Genomic DNA, 10463 nt, shown 5'->3' with positions numbered 1-10463 from the left:
AAAAAAAAAAAAAAAAAAAAAATTCTAGTAGCCACATTTAAAAAGTAAAAGAAACAGGTGAAACTCATTTTAATAATATATTTTATTTGATCCAACATATTCAGAACATTATCATTTTAATATGTAATCAATAAAAAGTTATTAATGACATATATTACATTTTGGGGGTACAAACTCTTCAAACTCTGGTGTGTATTTTACATGTAAAGCACATTTCAATTCCACCTAACCACATTTCAAGTGATCGGTTGCCACACATGACTTGTGGCTACTGTATTGGACAGTGCAGATCTGGAGTGGCCATTTTTTTTCCATCCAAATGTCCCTGATGATATGGCATATGAAAGTAGTGCTAATGGCTTACCAAGTAGGACATACCTCCCTGGTAAGGCATCATAAGAAAATCCGGGTGACAGGAGCTGTCTTCTGTATTTTGGGGGGAGGGGGCAGTGCATTTCACATTATCTGATGAGTATCCCACCTGAAGTAGGGGAGCTGCCTTCTCCACTGAGAATCATTGATCTTACTTGATCTCCTTATCTTACCCATGAGGAAATGAGGTCCAGATTCATTCCAGGGCCTATGTCCTGGGATAAGGTTGGCAGTCTCAGATTTATTTCTATCCTGTGGTTGCCTTTCCTCATGTTTGTTTGTTCACTCTTTGGCATAAATCTGTTTTCCTTCTGCTCCAATCTGGATATCTAATGGACTAGAGACATCACATTTCACTAATGATGGTTCTCCGGATGCTACTTTTCTTTTTAAATGTCCATTGCCTCTATTCTCTTTGAATCTCTACCTGTTATTTAAGTCACACCCTGTTGTAGATCCAACAAATCAGAACTAATTGCTTAGCATTTTGAAAATAAATTGCCAATCTATTCTCTGCTTTGAAAAACATCTCTCCTCCCCGTTATTAACTGGTAGTGTCTTTTTGTTCCTTTTGAAAGTGTATTTCTACTACCACCAAGATAACAGTTACTGATCATGTGCTTAGTGTTCTTCCAAGCCCTTTGCCTGAATCATCTCACATAATCTTTTTTTAAAAAATTTTTAAAACTTTTAATTTTTTTTAAACATAATCTTTATAACAACCAAAGAAGGTAGCTTCTCTTGTTCTCTCTCTTTTTTGAAGTGAAGAAATTGAAGCTCAGAGAGTTGAAATGACTTGCTCAAATTCATATGACCACTGAGTGGTGAGGCTGTGGGTCCCATTCAGGGAATCAGACTCCAGACTCATACTTAATCATTATTCTTTGTGCAACCTCTTTTTCTTTATTCTTCACCCTGCTTTGTGTGCCATCTGGTAGGATTGTCCTATGTGTGTAGATGGGCTTGCACTCTCCATACTTTCTTCTTTATCAGAGGGAAATGACTTACCTGTTTGCATGGTTCCTTGGGCTCTTCTAAGCATTTGCATGGTTCCTTGGGCTCTTCTAAGCATTTCTCTTCTTCCCTTCACCTTCATGCTGGTGGTACCCTCTTACCAAATAAGGTCATGCAAAGCCCATCATGTGATAGCTTACTGGGAATCGAGAAATTCAGAATTGAGAAAAGGAGGACAAACACAAGAAGAACTCAGGAAGTAGATGAAGCTGGCTCACTGTGTTCCATTCATCCGTGTTTCACACTCTCTCCAATGAACTGTCTCTTGAAAGAATCGCCGCCTTCTTTTTATTCCCTCTCCACTTCCATGGTTTTAGGCCAGGAGTTTTAGGAGAGCCTCCCAGGTTGTATGCCCTTACCCCTTGAAAGTGCCTCCAGAATTATTATTCAAAAAATAAATCGAATCATGTTGTTCCTTGTTGTCTAGCAATGGTCCAGCTCAGTGTGACAGGCAGTCTCCTAAGCTGCCTGGCTTTCCATCCATACTGCCTGTTATTCCCTCCCTCCCCACTCTCCATCCCCCACAAACCTGAACATTCAGCACTCTGGCCTAACTCTTTATATTTCCCAGTGCATTGCAAACATTCTTGCTTCTGTTCCTGATATTCCTCATTCACAGAATGCCCTCCTCCCTCAAGCCACTGTAAAGGTCACTGTTTTACATAATGTCCCTCCCATCCATTGGAATTATTCTTTTTTTTGGTATTCTCATAACACATTTCTTTTCACAGGTTTCTTGCTTTTAATATTGTATGGGAGTTTTATGTCTATTTTGTTTCATAGTAAACTCCTTGGGCTGGAAAGAAACACAACTGACATTTATTGAGCATCTAGGCTCCAGGCCCTATGCTAGGTATTTTTAATTTATATCTGCAATCCCGGCACCAACGTAGAATATAGTAGTGATGTAGTAAATATTTGTGGAGTTTTATGTTGTTTACAGCTTTTAAAATCCATTAGAACTCCTTTTGGAGTCCTAACTGAGCAGTTCCATATGGGGAGGAAACTGACATGTATTAAATGCCTAGTAGGTGCTTTATACATATAATTTCATTTAGTATTGGCAATAACCCTGTGCGGTTGGTAGAGTTTCTGCATTTTAAAGATGAGGAAACTGAAGCTAAATGAAGTCAACTCATTACCCAAATCATGCACCCAGTAAATGGCAGAGCTAGGCTCTGAATCCAGGTGTGACTGAAGGTTGCCTCCTTAGATTTGAAAGTATAGACTTAGGGTAAAGAAAGAAACTTTGGAGGTGGTAGGAAGTAACAAGCTTGGCTAACTAGATCAACTGAGTCAAGCATGAAGATGCAAGCATTTCGACCTGATAACTCTTACCCAAGGTGCACTAGTTTAATTAAGTTGCTTATGTTCCTGTTTCCCTATGTTGATGTATACTAAACTTTGGAAGGGTTATTATTGGTAATGTACTTATGTGAAATGTAAGTTAGTAAAAGATGGCTGTAGAAGGACTCTTCTAAGTTAGTAAAAAGTTTGAATTACAGAATTTTTCTTTGAAAGAAATATAATGATTGGGAGTAGGTTAACAGCATTGTCCAGTAGAGGACCTTAGGAAACCTGATTTACTGAATGTATAAAAGCTTTTAGTAATTAGCATATCAATTATTTGTCAATAAGTAGGGGCTTTAGAAGGATTTTGGGAAGAGGTAGAAAAGTAGCATTAGTCGAGTGGCATAATTTATGCAGTCCTCATATGGCCCTATGAGGTAGGTAACCCGAGATTTGTAAATTGAGGTTTGAAGAGCACTTGCTTAAATTACAAAGTGAATAAGTGGTTGATTAGCATTCAAATATATATTTTTCCAGCTCCCCCCAAGCACATGCCCTTTCAAATATGCCAATAACTAATTTCAGTATGCTTTCTGTACTCTGTTACTCCATTAATTTTATTAGCAAACATATTTCATAAGTAGTACAAAGATGAATTTCAAAATTGCTCTATCAATAGGCATCTAAAATCTACATTCATAATTCTTGACTACATATGCTGAATGAAAACATATTGTAACTATTTAAACTGCCATCAATCAATTCCTTCTTTTCAGTTATGCATAAGCTTTACATAGGTGAAGTGGCTTATTTTTCATTAAAGATACTTGCTTAAATGCACAATTTGAAGGTAATAGTCACTGTCACACCTTTTAAATGATATTAATATTTTTCACTAAGTCATTTATTTCACTTTTCCTTTACTTTTTGGAAAGTCAAATTTTTTTCTTTCGGCTTCAGCTGAAAGAAGATAACATAAAATAAATCCCATCCTTTTAATGTCAATAGTAAAATTGTCATTGATTTATATATAAACTCTGAAGATCTAAATGCTAAATTGCTTTTGGTAATCAAATTTCCTAACCCACCATAGTATAATGTGATAGCTCTGTGTCATATGGTTTTGTGGATAACAGTAACCCCAGTGAATCTAGGAGATTTATGTGGACACACAGATTTTTTCAGGGATGTTTAACATATTGCAGAGGAAGTGCTATTTCACATCAATATACTAACCCTCTCTGAACCCCCATTCATTGAAAACACTGATCACACCATTCATTACTCAAGCCAGAACTCTTAAAATCTAGAAAGCTTTAACAGTCTCCTTATAATTCAGTTGTGGTTATGAAATATGAAAAATAATATTTTAAGATTTATTTAAAGACACTTTGGTAAGGAAAACACATTTCTTCTTTCCCCATCATTAATCCTGACTTTACGTGTGGGCTGGTCCCACTTATCCTGGAGGCAGTTAATCATTAAACATTTTTACTGGCAAAAACCTCTCCTTATAAAAAGATTTTTGTCTTCCTGTCATAAATTTCTCATTTTTCTTCCTGGATTTTTAAGTTAGAAAATGCTGAAAATATCTTAAGGAAGCATTGCAGTTTTTCTGCCAAATTAAAATGATAGCTGTCTAATATCACCTGTTCTTCTTTGTAAGTGGCGTGTTGTTTACTAGTTGATGACTGGTCTCTTCAGAGATAGTTATTCAGAGATAGGTATTCAACCCTTTGCAAATATACACTGTGTAGGGGAGGGAAAATTTCCTTCTACCCTTCTAGGTTCTTCGGTTGGTCTAATAATCAAATGGACATAAGACAGATGAACAAGCGAAAAACAAATTTAATTTTGGATGTATGGGAGTCCCATAAATGTGAGACCCAAAGGCAGTCAGGTAATTGAGACCTATATAACATCCTGAACTAAGGAAAGGGATAGGGGTCTGGGGGGTACAAAGGAGAGGAAGGCCATTCACAGGAAGAAGAGAGGAGATGTTTGGAAAACTAAAGCTTGCCTTGCTATGCAGATAAGCTTCTTAGGTAAAAAGGTATCTGGTCAAAGCTCTCTTCTAGGTACAGGCCTTCCTTCCAGTGTAAATTTAGGCAGTTGAGGGGGAGGGGGAGAGGTAAAGAGCTTTTCCTGAATCTTCTGGGTTTTGATTACCTTTATCTCAAAATGATCCTCTGCCAAAGTGACATATTTTGGGGTAGAGATTCTGCTCCCCTTCAACTGACTACTTTTCACACAGACACTAGGGTGACTACCTGATTAAAATGACATTAACCCTATTAGCGCAAACCAAGGCTAACTGCTAGGGAAAAGAACAAGCCATCAATAAATTAAAGAACATGACCATCTTGATGGGCTCTCCCTTTAAGTATGTCGATTTAAGAAGTCGATTTATTGATGAGGCACCATTTCCATGTTCAAAAGACAGGGATGTGTTACTCTTTTCTTTAATGAGGTGCTTAATAATTTTCCCTGTTTCTGTTTCTGTTAAGCCAGATTAACAAATAATTATTCCATGAAGGGAAGCAGGGAAACTGCATTTACAATTATTATTTAGGATGAATTTTATTCAGTGAAGCTCTTGACACAGATTTGCATATAGCAAGAATATTTTTGTATTTCACCTTTAGTTTTTTCTAATTTCACCTAATATAAAGTATAAGTTAAAGCAAAAGCACCATTTACAGTTGAGTGTGAAAAGTCCTGGCAGTGGTAGAAAGAAAAAGGATTTACTTCAAGCAGTGCATTTCTTTGGATCTCCATGATAGCACTATATTTTATATATGTTTATTTGAGTTCTCTCGATTGTAAAACCTGCAATTTAACAGAGTTAAAGTTTGAACTAAAGCAAACATATAAATGTATCCAATTATATTCATATTCATTGAGTCCAGTTTCTAATTTAACACATTTAACAAAACAAGGAAAGTTAAAATATGCATATCTTGAGTATTATAATTTGCATTTGAAACTCTGCAGAATCTTCTGGCTGAATGAATCAATAGTGCAAATATTTTTCTAATTATATATTTAGTGTTCTTTAATAGTATTTTTGTAAAGTCTAAAGTGTTATGTAAAAGATGGGTTTTTTGTTTTTTTTTAAGAGAATCTGGCAGAGATTTTGCTCCCATGTTTCAAAGTACAGTAGGAATTCTGTCTGAAATCTCAATTGCTTTTGGAATGCCTAACTTGAGTTCTACATTGTACCTATTTTAATGCTATAGCCACTGCAACTGTTGGACCATTCAGGCCTAGTGGAATCAAAAACTGTGTTAATAAGTGTTCTTGAGAGAGGATATCCTGGCTTAGATACATTCCTTATATATGCATTGCCTTTTATTACTGACTTGTCGTTTTAGTTGCTACCAGTCCTTTGTTCCCATTCCCACCCCTATGGCCCTCATCCTTTGCTGCTGCCTCTGTGGGTGAAAAGACAACATATAAGAAGAAACTTGTAGCAGGGCCTTATAGCAATTTCCAGTATCTAAAGAAGTGTGGTATAGAAGCATCAGCAGACTTGTTCTCTGTAGGCCCAAAAGGAATAAGTAGAACCAAGGAATACGTTACTGTGAGGCATGTTTCACATTAATAAAAGAACTAAGTGATTGATAACTCAAGATGCCCAGATGTGGAATGTCTGCCTTAAGGGATACTGAATGCACTGTTGACAAGGCAGTGAACAATAATGGAAAGAATGTGTGAGCTTTGGAATCAGACAGATCTGTATTCCAATTTTGGCTCTACATCTTAACAGTTGTGTGGCCATAAGCAAGTCACTGAGTGACAGAACCTTAGTTTCTTTATCTCTAATGTGGGAGATAGGGCTTACCTTGCAGGTTGATATAAAGGTTAAGAGATGGTGTGTGTTGGGCTTCCCTGGTGGCGCAGTGGTTGGGAGTCCGCCTGCCGATGCAGGGGACGCGGGTTTGTGCCCCGGTCCAGGAAGATCCTGCATGCCGCGGAGCGGCTGGGCTCGTGAGCCATGGCCGCTGGGCCTGTGCGTCCGGAGCCTGTGCTCCTCTTTTGTTAGCGATAGGTCTGTCCTGTAAGGTTACAGAAATCTCCCCAAACTCAGGCATGCTTAGATTCTGAGCAGCTGAGCCCAAGCATCCAGCCCTCCTGTGCTACACCTCCCAGCTTCTCCCCGGCATTCGTTAGATCAATGACTTTCAGCCTTGCCTATATATCACAATGATCTGGGGAGCTTTAAAGCTACTGAAGCCCGGGTCTTACCTCCAGAGTTGCTGATTTAACTGATCTAGGTGCAGCCTAGGCAACAGGACTTTTTAAAGCTCCCCAGGTCATTCTTTTTGTTGTTGTTGAAGTATAGCTGATTTACAATGTTGTGTTAGTTTCAGGTGTACAGCAAAGTGAATCCATTATATAGATATAGATAAATATAAAACAGTTATACATATATACACACGTAGGTATATATTCTTTTTCAGATTCTTTTCCATTATAGGTTATTACAAGATATTAAATATACTTCCCCAGGTCATTCTAATGTACACGAGGCTGAGAACCACAGCTTCACAGAGGCTCTGCTAATGGCGTTCTAATGAGCATACTGAGATACTGGAAAATGCCTTCCATTAGCATCTACACCTGCAGTGAAGAGCAGGACAATGAAGATGCATACAAAAGACAGATAAAGAGGGAAACAAAGATTCATCTCCAGCGTCATCTCATTCTTTTAACATATTGGCTCAATACATATTTGAGCATCTACTAGGACAATAATAACAGAGCACATTTACTGAACATTTACTATAGGTCAGGCTCTCTTCTAAGACCTTTACATATATGCCTTCAATAATCCTAGGAGGCAAGTACTCATCTTATATAGGTGAGGACACTGAGGCACAGAGAGGTTAAGTTATTTGCTTACAGTCACACAGCTATTAAGGAGTAGAGGCAGGATTCGAACACAAACAAGTTAGCTCTGACGTGCATGTCATAACACCACATGCCAGATGCTGCAAAGGCAGCTGGTACATCACAGTACAAAACAAAACAGTTAACAGTTCTTGTTATATGTCTTAAAGTTTACTGGAGGATTAGAGAGTAAATGAATAAACACACAAGACCTGAAGGAAAAGCACAAAACGCTATAGAAGAATATAACCGTATACTCATGTTCAAAGCAGCATCACTCACAATAACAAATGTAATATAAAAGATGGAAGCAACCCAAGTGTCCATCCACAGATGAATGGATAAAGAAAATGTGGTATACACATACAAAGGAACATTATTCAGCCTTAAAATGGAAGGAAATACTGACACGTGGTACAACACGGATGAATCTCGAAGACACTATGCTAAGTGAAAAAAGCCAGTCACAACAGGACAAATACTGTATGATTCCACTTATATGAGGAATAGAGTAGTCAAATTCTTAGAGACAGAAAGTATAACACTGGTTATCAGGTGCCTGAGAGAAGGGAATGGTGAGTTTTTGTTTAATAAGTGCAGAGATTACATTTTGGAGGATGAAAAAAAGTTCTGGAGATGGATGGTGACAACAGTTGCTCCAGAATATAAATGTACTTAATGCCACTGAACTATACACTTAAAAACAGTTAAGATGGTAAATGTTTATGTTCTGTATCTTTTACCACAATTTTTAAAAACAAAATAAAAAATTTTTTTTTTTCTTGCGTTATGCGGGCCTCTCACTGTTGTGGCCTCTCCCATTTGCGGAGCACAGGCTCCGGACGCGCAGGCTCAGCGGCCATGGCTCACGGGCCCAGCCGCTCCGCGGCACGTGGGATCCTCCCGAAACGGGGCACGAACCCGCGTCCCCTGCATCGGCAGGCGGACTCTCAAGCACTGCGCCACCAGGGAAGCCCTAAAGATATTTTTTGTTACCTAATCTGATTTAAACATTGGCTCCTTTTTCTCAACTGTCATTTGTCAGGTGGTGATACCTGATAAAAATTTTTCCTCATGAATGATGAAAGTTACCAGAAATTTGGAATACTTTTGGATTGAAAATAATTACATGGTAAAATATTGCAAAAACTATCTGTGAATGAATAATGAACCAATACATTTTCTATTCACTTAGCACATATGTAAAACAGTTGTTCAGAAGAATGCAGTAACCTTTATATTGCTTAATAGCTCAATAACCTTTTAGTGCCTCTACAAATGCAGAATACTTCCTTAAAGTGTGGCAGAATAATCAGAAAATCTTCTATTGTTTTTTTTATTGTAGCACTAAAGGGATTCACACTTGGTGCTTTCCCATCATTTCTACTTCTGTTCTAGTAAAAAACCTGGGAAAAATTATTCCTCGACACCTTGTGATATTTCTGTCCTTAGGGTTCAGTTATTTCAACAAGGTCCTCCTGGTACAGTAAATACTAAACTCCATTGGATCAGATCCTTATAGTGTTAACTGTCATAATATAACATGGTGAATTTGCAACAAATTGAGCTCATATCTAAGAAAAAGTATTTCTTATTAAGTATAGACACAATCCAGAGAGAGATTGCCTGGTGAGATAATAATAATAACAGTATGTAATCCTTACTGTGTGCCAAACATTGTTGTGTGCCCCACCCACAAAGAGGCCAAACAAACCAAAAGGTCAGAGTTTGGTGCAGAGAAAGGTTTATTGCAGGGCCATGCAAGGAGAATGGGTGGTTTGTGCTCAAAAACCCTGAACTCCTTGATGGTTTTGGGGGAGAAGTTTCTATAGGCAAAATTGGGGGTGAGGGCTGCAGGGAGTGTGGCTTTCTTCTGATTGGTTGGTGGTGAGATAACAGGGTGGTGCTCCAGGAATCTTATGCTCAGCCTGAAGTTACCTCCTCCACCTGGTGGCGGGCCAGGGGGCCTTAGTTCCTGCAGAAGAACTCAAAGGTATTTTGTTATGTATATTTCTTGTGGAGGAACCGGGACCCTGCCCCTTCGCTGCACTATTGTTTCTTGACTGCTCCTCCCTTATCTCTGCATCCCCTCCCTTCCTAGATTAGCAACTGTTTGAATCTAGGAGGCTGAATAAAGCCTATTTCCTACAAACAGGAAACGGGGAACATGGGGGACATGGAAAGGATTTGTGCCCGGGAGGACCCCACAGGGTCCTGCTTAGTTTTATCACCACATCCCAATGAAGTAAGTAATATTTTTATTCCATTTTATAGAGGCCTAAACTGAGGCACGGAGAGGTTAAGTAACTTTCCCAAGAATACATAGCTAGTTAAGTGAATCCACCAAGGTAATTTGACTCAAGGATCTATTCTCGTAACTATTATGTTATGCAGCTGGTAGATACTTTAAGAGGCTACCATGCTTCCTGCTTTTTCCCTATTTCATTTTCAATTGGCCTTCATTCATGGAGAAAGCATAGAAAGGGGAAAAGTAGAAGCTCTTCATTTTTGCCTGTTTATTCTATCCACTAGTGTCTGCCTCTGTATGAACTGTCTGAAGTCAGTAAAAACTATTATTATGTCTTATGATTTTAATCATGGTAATTGCTTCATTCTCTGAGGCATGCAGCACTTGAAGTTATTTTCAAACATATTGATTTTCTACATTTATAAATGCTGGTTTAAATAGCAATTGAAATAGAAATTAATAAAGCAAATAATGTTTGGTTTGCATGGTATCTCAATTCTGAGATTAGGTAATAAGATGAGCAAAGAGCCTAGATCTTATCTCCCCACCCCCCATTCTGCGGTGAGGTACAGTGATAATTACTATTCATAATGATAACCCTGAGAAGGCATCAAGGTCTTTGTTCCCTAGAATGTACTTTTGGAAG

At 38.2% G+C, this 10463-nt stretch overlaps 1 protein-coding gene across 1 annotated transcript in view; it reads left to right on the top strand.

Annotated features, from left to right (window-relative positions):
• The window catches only part of DIAPH2 (diaphanous related formin 2), an 886998-nt gene that overhangs the window by 156090 nt on the left and 720445 nt on the right, over positions 1-10463 (top strand). The window lies entirely within an intron of this gene.

Source organism: Lipotes vexillifer, unplaced genomic scaffold (genome assembly GCF_000442215.2).
Source record: "Lipotes vexillifer unplaced genomic scaffold, Lipotes_vexillifer_v1.1 scaffold82, whole genome shotgun sequence".
Classification (NCBI taxonomy): domain Eukaryota; kingdom Metazoa; phylum Chordata; class Mammalia; order Artiodactyla; family Lipotidae; genus Lipotes; species Lipotes vexillifer.
This window is presented reverse-complemented; position numbering and strand designations above follow the sequence as displayed.